This window comes from Quercus suber, unplaced genomic scaffold, assembly GCF_002906115.3.
Source record: "Quercus suber isolate HL8 unplaced genomic scaffold, Cork oak 2.0 scaffold_436, whole genome shotgun sequence".
Classification (NCBI taxonomy): Eukaryota; Viridiplantae; Streptophyta; class Magnoliopsida; order Fagales; family Fagaceae; genus Quercus; species Quercus suber.
In genome coordinates, this window is record NW_027069887.1 from 502583 (window position 1) to 519444 (window position 16862).

Sequence of the window (16862 nt, forward strand, 5' to 3'; positions counted from 1 at the left end):
AAGAAAAATTTGACACAACTTTTATAGGAAATATAAAAAAAAAATTGTCAAAACATTATATTTTTTTTCCATAAAAACTTTTCCAAAGTGGTTCATTAACAAATATCCTTAGGACATCTATTAAAATTTCCTTAAATAATGGTATTCACTATTTATGTGAAATGAAGAAGTATGATGTTATCTACTTTTGTAATCACAACTTCATGTTATCTTTCCCGTGCAATTCTTGTTGCATATGCAAATATGTGTATAAGAGTGTAAAATAGAAAAATGTGTAAATTTTAAGCAATTTTGCTTAGAAATGAATAAAATTTTACATTTGGTTTTTTATTCTATCTTTATGTATTTTGAGGATGAAGAAAGATAGTGAATAATGGTTGTTATTTGTGAAAAAAGATATATAATTAATATTTTAATAAAATATAGTATAAAATAGATAATTTGATTTGAAATATTTTAAAAAGTTAGTATGGAAAATAAATATTAAAAAAATTAAAATTTTATGTTAAAATAGAAAGAAAAAGAAAAAGTGTACAGCTAATGCGAATGCTAGTCTTAATCATTTTTCTATATTAGGCAAGGGAAAGACCTTACGCATCTTATCTCAACAGTGTCATAGAAGTGTGTGATTGGTGATCCCAGTGTCGGCCTAAGAGCATTCGCAGCAGTAAATCTTAAATTTTAGCTATTTAGCTACACAAAAAGCCACTTTATCTATTTTACCTTCACACATGCTGTAGTAGTGAATCTATTTTTAGCTTTTAACACAATAAAATAATATAAATACTACAATAAAATAACATTTTCACAACAATAAAATAATATATCACACTACAAAAAAAAACATCCATAACACCAACCACAACCATCTCTACCATTAGCCATAGCCACAATCATCACCACCACCACCACCACCACTAGTCCACAACAGAAAAAAAAAAAAAAAAAAAAAAAAAAAAAAAAAAAACACTACCAACCCAAAATAAACACAGACACATTCCAAAATCACCCAAAACCAACAAATAAACTCAAATTAGATAAACCCAAAACTAACGATTCAAACCCAGCCCACATTGATTCAACAACCCAGCCAACACCCAAACAACCCACCACCGATTCAAACCTAGCCACCACCGAAGGGACCCACATCGATTCAATATTGGAACTGAAATCTAGCCAGCACCAAACCCAGCAACCACCAAGTCTCCACGATTCACCACCAACGGCCATCCACCACACCAACCCTAGCTGCACAAACCCACTGCACAACCCTAGTCCACCACTACAAAAACCCACCACCACACCAAACCCACCACATAAACCCACTGCACAACCCGTCCACCACTACACAAACCCACTGCACAAACCTAATGCCGATCCAAAGAAAAGAGAAAAGGAAGAAGAGAGAATGAGAGAAAGAAAGAAGAGAAAAGGAAGCAGAGAGATAATCTGAAAGTGAGGAAGAGATAAGAGGTTTAGGCGTGTATGATTGAAGGCGGCATGGGTGAGCTTCGACGAGCTTTAGACAGGAGTTGAGAGACTAGAGTTGAGAGAGATGAGCTTCAGAGATGAGATGAGAGTGAATGAGAGAGAAGCACGGTGTGAAAAGAAGAATAAAAAAAGGAGCAAGGCAGAATAAAAAAAAAAAATATATATATATATATATATATATTTTTTTTTTACCTTTGAGCTACAGTGCACTGTAGGGGAGAAGCAAAATTTTTTGCTCATAGCTCCACTACTGTGCGCTTCTTTTGTGTGCAGTGGTGCTAAATAGCTATATCGCTATTTAGCACCATTACTGCGAATGCTCTAATAAGACTAAAAAAGTATGTTTGATTGCGTGCCTCTTTTAATAGCTTCTTTTTGTAAGTTTATTGTTACAAATTTTTTTACAATTTTGTCATAATTTTGTTATGTGTCAATTTGTGATTAGTGGGAATAAGATGGTCGGTCTATATGGCTCTATGATTTCATCACTTACAAGTTACCACGTGGTAAAGTTGTGACAAAGTTACAAACAAACACTGGACTTACTCATCTTTGTTAGAATCGGTTTGACCACGTGCCAAGATTGTTAAAAAAGCGATGGGTAAGCTTCTATTTTTAATATTTTTCTAAGGAGTTTGATTGACTAAATATACTGTGATGTTACGATTTTGATAGTTTTTTCATAATTTATTAAGGTGATAAGTAAAAATTATTATTATTTTTTTTTTACATAAACTTACTGTGGGGCCTGTTAGTTAAAAAGGTGTAATAATCTTCAGAAGTGGACTCGGGCCCAATAGCCCAATCCGAGGACATTAGTTATCCGAGGACAGCCTAAAAAAGTTTTATTCTTACCAAATGGGTAATATAGGAGGAACGAGTAGATATTATATACAGCGGCATAACACACGTCCGAGGACACCAAAATCCGAGGTAAGTGCAACTTTCATGTTAGTGGTGAGACTCCGCCAAGTTGTATCTGAACTGGAAATTGGATATAGCTTAGGAGGCGTCGGGGAAGGTAGCAAATATCTTTTAAGGCCATCACCTCCACATTAAATGCTTTCCAGCTAACAGTCTGGCCGCATTAATGTGGAGTTGATACCTGAACAGTAACTAAGCAGCTTTATGGCCACTAAGCTGAAGGTTCCGGTAGGTACTGGATGGGACAGAAAGGAGCTCCCAAGATAAGAACTACACGTGTACGATGGAAACGAGGGAAAAACGGAGTATAAAACATAGGAACGAAGGAAGTAAAGAGGACGGCTTCTGGCAGAAAAAAAGAAAGAACGAAGAGAGAGAGACTGACTGAAAAAGAGCCGAGGAGAGTTTCTTTTTAGGAATAAACCAAAAGTATCCCTTGTTACTGGAGGAGTAGAACATTTCCTGTCACACAGTACTAGTTCTTGAACCCATACTCTAAAAATTTATTGTTTGGGCTTGATTGGGCTGAAAACCCAGCAAAACTCAGGGTCAATCCAAACTGAGTCCCTACACTTACCATTGACACAATTTTTATTAAATAAAAATGTAAATTGTACTTTCTAAATTTAAATAAATATTGTTATTGGTGTAACAATTTTGATAATTTTTTCATAACTTCTTAATGTGATAAGTAAAAAATGATCTTTTTTTTATACGTAAACTTATCATTGAAACAATTTTTTTACTAAGCAAAAATGTAAATTGTACCTTCTAAGTCTAATCAAAATTCATTTCAGACATCTAACTTTATTTTTGTGCAATTAAATCTTCTAAGTTTGAAATTTATTCAATTAAATTTTTCTGCTAAATGTTGTTGTTAATTGTCCAATTTTTTTCTTTTTTTGAATTTTTTAAATTGAAAATTTCAGTTAATTATTAAAAAAACTCCAAATATTTTCTAATATATATATATATATTTAAAATGTTCATTTCCATTACTAATTTGGATGAAATTTGTTCTAGTTGACATTCAAAATGTAATCGATTATGATCTTGACTTTTGAGTTTTCTTGAATAAATTTACAAAGTTGATTCTAAAAAATAAAACTAATTTTTTATTTTGGGTGTTTGCCACATCGGCAACTTCCATCCAAAAGATAATGACAGAAACTAAATTTACACGACACTAAAAGGGTGGAGACAAATTGATACAATTGAAAGGTTAGAAACCAAATTGATACAATTGAAATGTTAGGAACCAAATTAAAATATGGTGTAAAGAATATGAACCAAATAAGTAATTTACTCTAAAAAAAATGAGACCCACTTAATTCTAGGAGGTAGAAAAAAATTTATAGTCGTTTGCAATTTTTTTTTTTTTTTGGTCAAAACGCTATGATAGTGGGAAAGTGAAAAATCTAGGGTAAAGGCATAATAATTAATAATGCCCACACAATAATACCTTTTTCTTTCAACAACAACAACAAAAATCCTTGTTTTCTAATCTGATTTCAAATGATGTAAACTAATTAGTGTTGGTCAGAATTTATGTGTATATAGCCAAAGATTGCTTTAAAAATCGAACGGAAGATTTTAAAAAAATGCATACAACACTAATCTCAAAAGGAATACTATGACAAAGGATACCACACTAAAACCAACATTAGGCCCAGCCCTTCCTAAGTCATATATTGATAATCCTTCTTCAATAATATTACGCCTAAAAAAATGCTGATGATTTGCCTTTTGGCTAGATGTAGCTTCATAGAGGTTTTTTTTTTTTTTGGTAAGAAACATAGAAGGTTTAAATATCCTTAATAATTTATCGTGAGAAGAAGTAAAATGTATAGAGTTCTCACATATTTTTTTAAGAAAAAGTTTTGCTATATATTTTAAAAATTTAGGGCCTGTTTGGTAATGTTGTTCTAATAACGTTGTTTGTATTTTTTGAAAATACGTGTGAGTGAAAAAAGTGTGTGAAAATACGTATAATATTGTTTAAAAATTGAAAACAAATTTTTTTTTTTTTGAGGAGGTAAAAAGTGAAAACATGTGTTTTAACACATGTACCAAATGTGCCACTAATCTTTGAATTTCATATTGTTTATATTCTTAATATCAGTGGCGGCTCCAGGATTTTCTTTTAGGGGGGTCAATAGTGTCTTGAACTAGGATTTGTTGTGGGGAGTAAAAGATAAAATGATTTTTTTTTTTTGGTATATACAATTGTCATATTACATATAATAATCTAACATAGTATTTGAAATAGTATACAATATAACTATCTTGTAAAATAGTCTAAAAACTTATTAATAGTTTAAGGATCGGTAAGAAAACAACTATAGAATGCATATAAATAAATATAAATAAATAACTAATCATAATATTTGTCAAATTAATAATAATTTATTATAATCATATGTAATATCAGTTAAATAAAAATATATTATAAAGAAGAATAGTAACACACCTAAGAGTTGGTCTGAGAGTAAATATTAAACTAAGGAAAATAAATAGTAACTTATAGAAGATTTTGCTTTTGAAGTATATGGATTTTTAATCACATGTGTGGTCATTCTCTTGAAATTGAAGCAAACACTAAAAGGCTTTTTGAACTAAAAAAATTGTAGAACACTTACCAAACTACTTGATTAGATAGAAGGAGATATAGAAGGGAGAAAGAGAGTACGAGAAAAGAATCATAGATGGAAATACATATCAGTTGGTTGTACAAGTGGTGTAATTTTTTTGTTGATGAAGAAGAAAAGTGTAGAAAAAAACAGTTTCATTCTACCATCAATAGTAAAGTAAGCTAGAGTTTAAAGAGAATGTTTATTTATTTTTTAACAAATGAGCAATTTTAATAGTAGTGTTATTGACAAAACACACAATAAAATTTAGATGACAAGTTGTTAAAGGTATGGAAAAAAGTGATGTTAGTTAAGAGTTTAGATAAAAAGTCAATTACAACTTGTCACTTAATTTTTATTGTAAAAATATTATGAAAATATTATGAAAATAGCACTAATATGATCATATTTCAAGTTTATTTCAATCGGGTTTAAACAAAATTTAGGGTTAAGGTGTTCAAAATTTTATTTTAAGGGTCAAAAAAAAAATGAAAAATAAAAAATTTATATATAATATTTTTTTTGGGGCCAAGCCAGGGGGTTCATTTGAACCCCCTGGCCTGGCTGTAGAGCCGCCCCTGCTTAATATGTATATCAAATTTTGTATTAGTAAAATATTATTCACTATTCAATTTGCGTACTTATTTTTTATACATAATTTTATAATATAAAATCTTAAAATTTAAACATGTAATTGATGACATAAGTAGTAATTTTTTATCTTTTAAAATTTTTGCAAATAGCATAAAAAATTTAAAAATAAAATGTAATCTCAAAATTCATATCTGTACAAACAAAGTTACAGTCTTAAGATGAAACAAAGTTTGTTCATTTTTTTTTTTTTTAATTACTTTTCTTTAACAAAGAAAATATCTTTGTTATCACGGTTAAAAATGAGCAGTCACAAGCTGTCAAGTTGATCCCTTCACCAGTCACTATCAACAACAGAAGGCCACAACAAGTGTTCATCATTTAAATCTAAGATGTACAGTTCTACACAACTCCACCTCCGTTCTATTCCGTGGTTAGTAGTATTAGTACGATACCAAAGCCAAACGGTTCTACTTCTATCACTATACAATGGAATGGAGATCTCAAATATCTTTGTTTACCCCAAAAAGAAAAAAAAAAAAAGAATGGATGGGGACAAGTGGTTAACAAGTATGGAGAGTATCACCTTTTGTACAATTCGAGCGTGGGATTTGTGATGGACTGATGTGCGTTTGTAGATAATAATTATTTAGCTATAATGATTTGAGAGAGTACTAAATAAAGGAACTATAACTATTGGGAATTATTCTCCTAAAATGCTTCGAATCTATGACGTTAGCCACCTACTCATGTGACAAATACGCCAGATCTGTTTGCCTTTTGGCTTTTTGAGAATTCCATTTTTTACAACCCAAATAAAATATTAAAAAACAAATAGAGAACCCTTATTTGCTCACTTGGGACAGTTTGGTCAACTTTTTAGAGGGATAAAAATATCATAGAGGAAAGCTTAAGTTATTACCTATTTTATAATATCTTTACAAATGTTTGATTACTAATATTATTATTATTAATTTATTAATAATTACTATATCGGTGGTTTGTAAAATAATTTGTAATTTTAACATTTTTCAATATAAAAAAAAAGTAATGTTACATACACAAAAATTTCACAACTTTTTTTATAATCACAACAAATCTCAATAAACACCGCAAACACAAGTATATAACTTAGATTTTTGGTTGGATTTTTGGTTCATGCTGATGGTCAATCCTCGGTCCCCATTGCAAATACAACCACAATAGTTGTAGACAAAAATTGAAAAAAAAAAAAAAGTGAGATGAAGAGGTGTTAGTTAAGGTGTAACAACTTGAAGAAAGTGATACACACGTATAGATTTATATGTCAAAAGAAATAATTAAGTTGTAATTCAGATTTTTTTTGTAATCACTTATTAGGTTCAATTAGACCTAGTAAATATTCAATCTAGAACTCAATACACGCTTGCATAACACACACTTATTTAATCCAATCTACATAATCTAGGGTATTACAATATCCATGCACTTAAATTCTTGATTTCCTCTTCAGGTCACACGTTGTAATGCAATGCCCCTGAGCCACATAGCATTACGAATTTGCTCTTATGCTCTGTAACAATCCGAGAAAAGTGTTAGCCACCTTTATGCTTGTACTCCAAAATGACTAACTAAATGATAGCTGAGGCTCTTTGCAATTATGTATAAAGCATAGTTCAACCAAGTACAGGTTTAATGTGGGATTCATCACACGTCCTCATAACAAACACTTATCCAATCCAATCCATATAATACAAGGTATCATGGAGGAATGCAAATAATGTCATATGCTAAGAGTTTTGTAACTCAGTTAACACATCTTGATGCTTCTATTAAAGATATCTAGATTTCAAATACCCTTAACTCAATACTATCAAATTATTATTATTTTTTTTTATTTTGTTATAGGGTAAAATATCATTTTCGTCCCTAAACTATCACAAAAGTTCGTTTTTCGTCCCTAAACTTTCAAAAGTTCTATTTTCGTCCCTAAACTATCACAAAAGTTCATTTTTCGTCCTTAAACTTTCAAAAGTTCTATTTTCGTCCCTAAATTTTCAAAAGTTCTGACGGAGTGCTGACGTAGCTTGACAGAGTGCTGATGTGGGAGGGACGAAAATCAATACGTTTGGAAAAGTTTAGGGACGAAAATAGAACTTTTGAAAGTTTAGGGACGAAAAACAAACTTTTGTAATAGTTTAGGGACGAAAATAGAACTTTTGAAAGTTTAGGGATGAAAAACGAACTTTTGTGATAGTGTAGGGACGAAAATGATATTTTACCCTTTGTTATATATATATATATTTGAATTTTTATTTTTGTGGGTTTGCTTGTTAATTAAGTGAAGAACATAAGAGTTAAAAGTGTTTCAAAAAGAACATAAGATTTTGAAGCCATTACCAACTAGTACTTCAATTAATCATGTGTTCCCTCAAATCAAGCAAAAGGCAGTGGGGTACGTTTTTTAATCTAGGAGAGCAATAAGATACATAATGAAATAAATTAATTCCTCTCTCTCTCTAACCCCTTCTCTTGCTTTCACCTTCTTCTCTTATGTTTTAACAAGAGATAGTAATGATATTTGTAATTGTATCTCATGAATTTTCATCTACGAAGAGAGGTAATTCTCAAAGTGTCCACTACAACAATGCTTACACAAATACATAAATAAATGTCAAAATGGGCATTGACACGCTAATTGACTAACCCAACCGACCGATACATGTCAAATGTCTAATGGGTCACGTTAGACTTAGACTCCATGGGACCAACCACTACATTATTATATTTGAGGGAGTCTTATTTAATGCGGAGTTATCTTTGTAATGATGAATGATGATATTGAGAGAGAGAGAGAGAGAGAGAGAGAGATAGAGGTTTATATAAATAAAAAATAAAAATAAAAATTATTCCCGCAAACAAATATGATATTATTATTTTTTATTGATATAAATTATATAATAGAAAAATGTGAGTTCCAAAATTTTATTATGAAGAAATGGAGAGAGGAATCAGTAACGTAACAGGACTGCGACAATGAAGTGGTTTGATGAGGATCCCACAAGGAAAAAAACAAATGACAACATAGACATAAATTGATTAATTACTCAAATTTTGAAAGACAAAACTAAGACTTAAAGCCACTTGGATTTGGCTATATTCACCTAAATGCCCAACTCCAATGCTTATAATTATTTGCTAATAGTATACTATATATATTCCCGTATTCATGCATTTTTTTTTTTTTAATTATAAAATTTCTTCTTTTGTTAAAGTTTGACGCCTTATTAGACACGCCTGACACGGACAAGGTTAAAGAAAAATTAACAAGATACAAGACTCCAAAAAATCATGTGAAAGATGAAGGAGTGCATAATGGGTGCCATAGTCATACAAAATTTATTCCTAAACTAGAATTGCCAATAGCTAACTAAGGAGATCCTACCTCTTATCTTTGGCTTCTAGAGTTAAGTCCAAAGACCAATGGCTCCAAACACATATTGTACAAAGTGCATGTTATCATATGACTTGTTAGAACCTCATTGATGCCAAGAATTAGGTCTAACCTGACTTCATTATTTAATTCTTGGTCATTCTGCCTGGATGATGATGATAATGACTTTTTTTTTTTAATCTTTTTGAATTCCATTGTGTAATTTTTTTATTCAAAATTAAATAAAAACCGTTTGAATGTAAAATGAGTTTTGAAAGTTTCAATAATTTTAATTATGAATAAAACGTAGGGTATGGAGTTATATGTATTTCAATTTTCTTTTTTCTTTTTTAAAAATACTATTTTATACTACATCTTTTAATTACATTCTATTCCAATTTGTCTTTTAACTAGTGTGTGGGATGGTGTTGATCGGTTATAATGACCTAATCGGCTAATCCACCATCACTGTATGGCATCCCAGAATAATAAGAAAGGAAGAAAGTCAGAGAGATAAAAGTTATGTATAAATGAGAAGCCATTGGTTATCATTTACGCATCCAAGATAGTGGGCCAAAGGTCAGCATGTCAAAACAGCACCACCACATGTACACAAGCATGCATGCATGCATGGGAGCACCAAATGCATTCTATCCCATTTTGTTAATACTCTATATTGTCCTTTTCAAATGGAAATGCAACACTTTACTCAATGGGAAAGTGACACATGCTTACCTACACCACTATTAAAGAATGAATGACTCAATGGAGAAAGGGGAATTAATGAGCCATCTCTCTCTTGCTACGGTGGAAGCCTCTCCCACCTTATTCTTCTCTCTTTTCCCCATTATTTCTCATCTCTTCTCTCTCTCTCTCCATTGTAAAACAATATTTCATTGTAATCATTTTTAGAAAAATAGTGGAATATTCGACTAGTTTTCTTCCTCCGAACATGGAGGCTTTCCATGTAAAAGAAAATTGTATTTCATTTTCCATTATATTTCATTTTCTGCAACTTTATTTTCTCTCAAGAACCAAGTTCATTTGATTTGTAAAATGTATATATCGTGATAGAAATATATTGCCTTACCAAATTGAAACTATCACATAGAACTAGTATTTTCTAAAATATTTTTTTGTCTTTCATTTGTGTTTATGGTAAAATCTGTAGTATAACTATAAACTTAACAATAACGGTCCTGAGGGGCATTTCAAACACCCATTTTTAATTTTTAAACAACATTACACACTTTTTCACTTATACGTATTTTAAAAAATTACAAACAACATTACTCAAATTCCTCTACCAAATGAGCTCCAATCCCATACGCACACAAAAGCAAGTGACAGAATTAAATGTGGTTATTTTCATTTTCCCAATGAAATAAAAGTGGGTATATATTTTCACGTGACAAAATGAATTAAATTCCTGACAAAATTACGTAAGTAAACTCTTTAGAATTATATTCCTCAACAAAATCAGTTGCTTCTTCAAAAGAGTGAAGAACCATTCAAAATGTGGTTTGGTGAATGGGAAATCATTTTCTGAAGGGAAAATATATATATATATATATTTATTTATTTATTTATAGAGGTTAACATCAAGTTATATCTAATATAATTATTTGTTAATATAAACCATCCAATAACTTATTATTGGCTTAATGTTTTAGAACATTCATTTTTGAATTATAAGTTCTTGTTATTATTATTTAATTTCATGTTAATTGGATATTATTTAATAGTTGATCCCTAAATAAGTCATCTTTTATGTGTAATTTTAAAATATATAAATAAAATAAAATAAATCAATTCAAATATTTTATAGTTGGATAGATATTGGTTTTTGTCTTTCTGACCATTCTGAAAATTTTCAATTCTAGAAGGTATAAGAAAATAATGTAATCCAACAATATTAAAAAAAAAAAAAAAAAAAATCTTTGATAAGAATTCTCTTAAGATTACAACTTATCTTTTGGAACATCTATCTAGGAAATATTATAATTAATGGAGATAGAGATGTATCTACTATCTACTGCCTTGAAAAATGTATATAGAGAGGGTGGGTTGGTTCACTAAATTTGATTTATTTTATTTTTTTTGTCAAACTAAAAAAAATTATTGAAAGGTTTTTTTTTTTTTTTTTTTTTTTAATATTGTTGGATTACATTATTTTCTTATACCTTCTAGAATTGAAAATTTTCAGAATGGTCAGAAAGNGCTAGAGATAGCAGCGCACTGTAGCTGGGTGTCAAAAAAATTTAGCATTTGCCTTTTTTGATGGAACATGTTTTTTGTGCTTGGAGCTATAAAAATAGCATATAAGAACATTCACATCAGTATGTGTATTTTATACATCTATTTTTACACTAAAAACCTACTTTTTTTATTTTACACATTCACTTTTACAAAACACCTACATCAATTCATCTATTTTACAAGTTATTCCAATAAAATATACATTATAATCTATTTTTTTTATTATTTCTCACCAACCAACTCTCTTAAATACGTGCCCTCTCTCTCTCTATACCCATTTTCTGATTTCTCTCTCTCTCTCTCTCTCTCTCTCTCTCTCTCCTCTCTCTCTCTCTCTCTCTCTTTCTCTCTCTCTCTCTCTCTCTCTCTCTCTCTCTCTCTCTACACCCATCTCTCTGGCCTTCCTCTTCCAAATCACAAAACGCCATATCTCCGCTCCGATCCGATCCAATCCGCTCCGGTCCATTAAACGCCATATCTCCGATCTCTGCTCCGATCCACGCTCCGCTCCGATCTCTGCTCCGATCTCCGCTCCGATCCACCAAACACCACATCTCCGATCTACGCTCCACTTCGATCTCCGCTTCGATCCACACTTCGCTCCGATCCACCAAACGCCACATCTCCGATCTCCGCTCCGATCTACGCTCCGCTCCAATCTCCGCTCCGATCTCCGCTCCGATCCACCTTACGCCACATCTCCGATCTACGCTCCGCTTCGATCCACCAAACGCCACAGCTCCCAACTGATCTACGCCACCAAACGCTGCAGCTCTGAACCACCGCTCCGATCCACCACCAAATCTCAGCCGATCTCCGATCTTCGTGTTTGTGTATCTCTGTGTTTTTTTTTTTTTTTTTTTAAGCAAGTGTATCTCTGTTAGTGCACTATAGCTGAGTGTCAAACCCAAATATTATATTTTAATCTCCACACGTGCCCTCTCTCTTTCTCACACGCAAGCTCTTATCCTTTGTTGGTTCTCCCTCAACCCAAACTCTGCTCTTCTATCAATGGCCGAACCCAAAAACCCAAGCTTGAGTCAGTGTTTAGATCAGGTTGAGTCAGCATTCTTGAGGCGTCATTCTTAGGTTAGCATGGTCGGTGTTCTTGGTTGGGGTTGAGACCGGAGAGGCTGGGCCGCTGGGGTGGTGGTCATCGGAGAGGTTAGGGTGGGTTTTGGTTGCGGTTTTGTGGTGGGTTCAGATCAAGGTGAGTTTGATTTGATTTTGGGTCTTAATTTGAATTGATTTAGTTTTGGGATTGTGTTTGTGGTGGGTTCAGATTGGGTCTTGATTTGGTGGGTTCAGCGAGAAGGGTCAACCATGATGTCTAAAGATTTGACACCTTTCAAGAGGTGGGATTTGAGCTTGCTTTGACGTCGAGGAGAGAGAGGATACGGCGATTGACAGTGTCGTCAGATCGGCGGAAAGCGTCAGTGACAGCGGAAAGGGCAGAGACGGAGATCCGGGTCTTCCATGGGCGGACCAAGGAATGAGAATCTGATGGTTTGTTTTCATGTGTGTGGGTGCGTGTTACAAAGTTGAAGAAGGGATGGGCTTGTTGGTAGTGGAGACTGTGAGTGTTGGCAATGGTAGTGGTGGTGGTGGTTGTGGTTGTGGTTGTGGTTGTGGCTGTGGGCGGTGATGGCAGTGGGTATTGGCAGTGGCAGTGAATTTGTTGGCAGTGAAAGAGATAAGAATGAGAATAAAAAATAATCATATTTTAATGAAGTAGTAAAAAATATAAAATCTTTGATGTTGGCTATTGAAAAGGGAATTGTTAAAATTAATAAAGTAAGTTTTTGAAATGTTAAATGTTAAATTTTTTGAAATCTTTGATTCTAATATTTTCTCTCGGCAAAAAAAAAAAAAGTATCCAATATTTTCCTTCTTTTATTGCCATGATTAACTTCTCAAGCTTTACTTACCTAGCCTTGCCTTGCAACATCGAAGTTTTGCCACACAACTTTTTGTATGTCGTTCGAATATATGGTCTCCACTGGTTTTCTGTACAAACAAAATTGGGCTCAAATTTGGCTACAATATTTTAAGATTTTGGCAAGATTAAGGAAAAAAAAGATTGAATAAATGGAGTTATATATATATATATATATTAAAGAATGGGATTTTCCGATTTATTTATCAGGAAAGATATATTTTTTTTATAAGAAACTTGAACTTCAAATAAAAAGAACTAAAAGAAATTACATCATTTGAAAAGAGTATGTTCTAAAAAATAAGGGCTCCCTTCAATCCAAGTAACTTAATGCTTAATACCTTGAACGTGTTTTACTAACAAATGTGTTGCATGATTTCCATTCTTATGAATATGTGATACCTCAAACTTTCGAAAACCATGTCAAAAAGAGATAAGACCATAAATCACTACAGCTATTGACAAAACAATATACATAGTCAAAACTAACAATATTAGTATTTTAACCAGGGTTTATAATACATTATATAACCAGAGTACAACTAAAAAATGGCTTAACCTTTGTAGTTGTAGACTGTAGTTATAAATAGCGGACACTAGACACACACAATCAATGTGGGATAAACATTCTTTTTTTTTTAGTAAACGGTAATATTTATTTTTAGTAAACAGTAATATTTATTAGAACACATATGAAAATAGTAATATTAGTGTTTTAAATCGGGTTTATAATACATTACATAATTAGAGTATAATTACAAAATAACCTAACATTTGTAGTTTTAGACTAGAGTTAAAAAAAAAAAAAAAAAAACTTAGTATACACAAGACGAGCCTCTTTTATTACAAACAAAATAATATACATGTGTCCCATAAAAAAAAAAAATAATAAATTTTTTTTTTTTTTTTTTGAGTTCATACTACTCTTTTTTTTTTTCTTTTTTTCTTTTTTTTTTAAGCCAGTCATACTCTTATAGTCTTATCAATTGTGAATATATATCCTGTCTCCTTAAAAATAAATAAATGGCTAAGTGTTGTTTAATGAGGTTTTAAATAAATGGAGGAAACAAAGAAGAAGTAAGCACAACAAATGAAGAATTAAGTACATAGTTCCTTTTGATTAAAAACAGTTTGCTTAAAATCTACGACTCTGTGGGAAAAGGCACTACTACAACACTTATGTACTTAGATCACCAATGAAGAGTTGCATCAAACTATATCACTATGTTACCTGGGATCCTCATCCTTTGTCTAAGTCCTTATGAACATGATTACTGATAATTTTTGGTCTCGTGTCAAAAAGTTGAACAAGTTTTAAAGAGTTCAAAAACCATTATTAAAAAGAACAAATTTAAAGGAATAAGATTGTAATTATGAGGTAATAGAACAATATATCGCTGAACTTGAAGTGTTAGTTGGCTAGGATTGGCCTTGAATGAAGAGAGATAATTCAGCATTGAACTACTTTATTGCCAAAAATGAGCAAAAAAATGAAAGCTTTCTCTATTGTATTAAGTGTCTTAAGATATTAAATTTTATGGTCTTCAATCAAGATTTCCCAAATAAGATTTTCCTAATTGCTTTACATCCCGTGGAGGTTAAGGAAACCTCACAATATGATTATCAATGGCACGGTACCACAGAATAATCAAGTCCCAGATTCCTTGCCTGTCCTCTGTACCTTCAAATTGAAACTGGAAACAAAACACAAATAATATATTTGTAAAGTCATTGGCAAAAAAAAAAGAATATATGTAAAAGGTTTTAAATAATAAATAAGAAGAGAGAAACAAAATTGCTATTAATTAAGTGAATCAGGTGTAAGTCAATTAGCATTTAATGCTATTTTTTTAACCATTAGATCAATTACAAATCTATGATCTACAAATGGTGTAACTCTTGTCAAGTTACACCAGGTGTAACTTGAACCTATCTCTTTCTTTATTATCATTATTTTTAATTCAAAGTAGCGCCTTTAACATCACTCATTTGGTAAATCCACAATGATAACAATTAAGAACTACTTTATCCATTTGGTGCAGAATATATTTGTCTTTTCATATGGTAGATCTTTAGCTTAAAAGTGCCTGTTTAATTTAAAGACTTTGAGGTTCATAAATCAGAATTCTAAATTGGCTTCTTCTATCTGCCAAAATTTAGCCACATATTAGGTCGGTCGAGGCAATTGGATTTGGATAAAGTGTTAGAATGAATAACCATGTGGTCCTTAGAATCATGTGAAGACCCATCACCACTCACACAAGTTAGCAACAAGCCAGATGAATCCAGGCCCTATCTTTTTCTAGGCAAAAAAAGAAGAAGGAGATAATAGTGGAATTGACAAAATTGATAACATTAGAATATGAAAAGTTTGAACTTTTTTAGTACATTGGTTGTACAGTGAATTTTGAGTGGCTATAATAACTTGGGAAAAGCTTAGGTCCAATGTATTCTATGCACTAAACTCAATGGGATGTTATCATATGACAAATTTTGGATAAATAGCAGCATCTTATCGGATCCAATGCACAAAGTACTGGCAATTTTTAGACAAATGACAGTATCTTATCTAGTTCAATACATGAAACACTAGACTCAAGTCGAACCCAATAATTATGTGAATAAGTGATTTTACAAATCCACAATAAACATCAAAGAAAGAGTTTAGCCCACATTTGATCCCAAAAAAATAAAAGGTTTAGCCCACATTTGTTTAGTACTTTTAAATGGAAGAAATTTCCTTTACAAAAAACAAAAAAAAGAGTTGGGGCAAAGCCAACCCAGAACAGGCCCAGCTAGTGTAAACTTTAGCCCACAATTGATCCAAATCTACCCACAAGAGCAACACTAAAATGGGCTGTGGCACATAAAAGTCTAGAATTAGACTTCAAAGAAGGGACATCAGAGTTGGACCCACCAGTGGGCCTTGTTCCTTGACCCATACATATGTATCGTGTAAATCTTGCGTGTTCCAACTTCAAACACGCTCTTAACAACTTCTAACACGTTATGCTATCCTTTAATCCACATTTCACACCATAGACCATTCTGAATTCACAAGTCTTCCCTCCATCTTTTTTTAACTTCGAATCATAAATAAAATGACAATTAGGTGTGTGAATTCATGCCTTGTTTTTTGTTTTGTTTTTTTTTTTTGTTTTTGTTTTTGTTTTGTTTTGCTACCTAATACAAGCCTTGTGGTACCACTAAGAGCAAAGAATTAATATTATTTGGTGTGAAAACTTGCCTTGTGGAATCACTACTTACTAGTTACTAGTAAAGAATTAAGATAAAAGTCAACATGTTTATCAAAAAAAAAAGATAAAAGTCAACATCAGCTTTTCCAATCAATTGGTCTTCCTTTTTATGTTGTTTCTAATCAAACCAATTGTTCTTTTTAATTCAAATGTCTTCTCACGAGAGTTGGAAATTAAGCTAATAGTTTATGGAAATAAATTGTTTTCCTTTTTCAAATATTAAAGATGATGACTTTTGTTTTGTATATCTATGATGGATCAAATCTTAGAAGATGTATGTGATAAGTAATCGTAAATTGCAAAAACAAAAAACCATTTAGTCTCATAACTTCATTTCCAAACTAAAATGTGTCACATTTTTA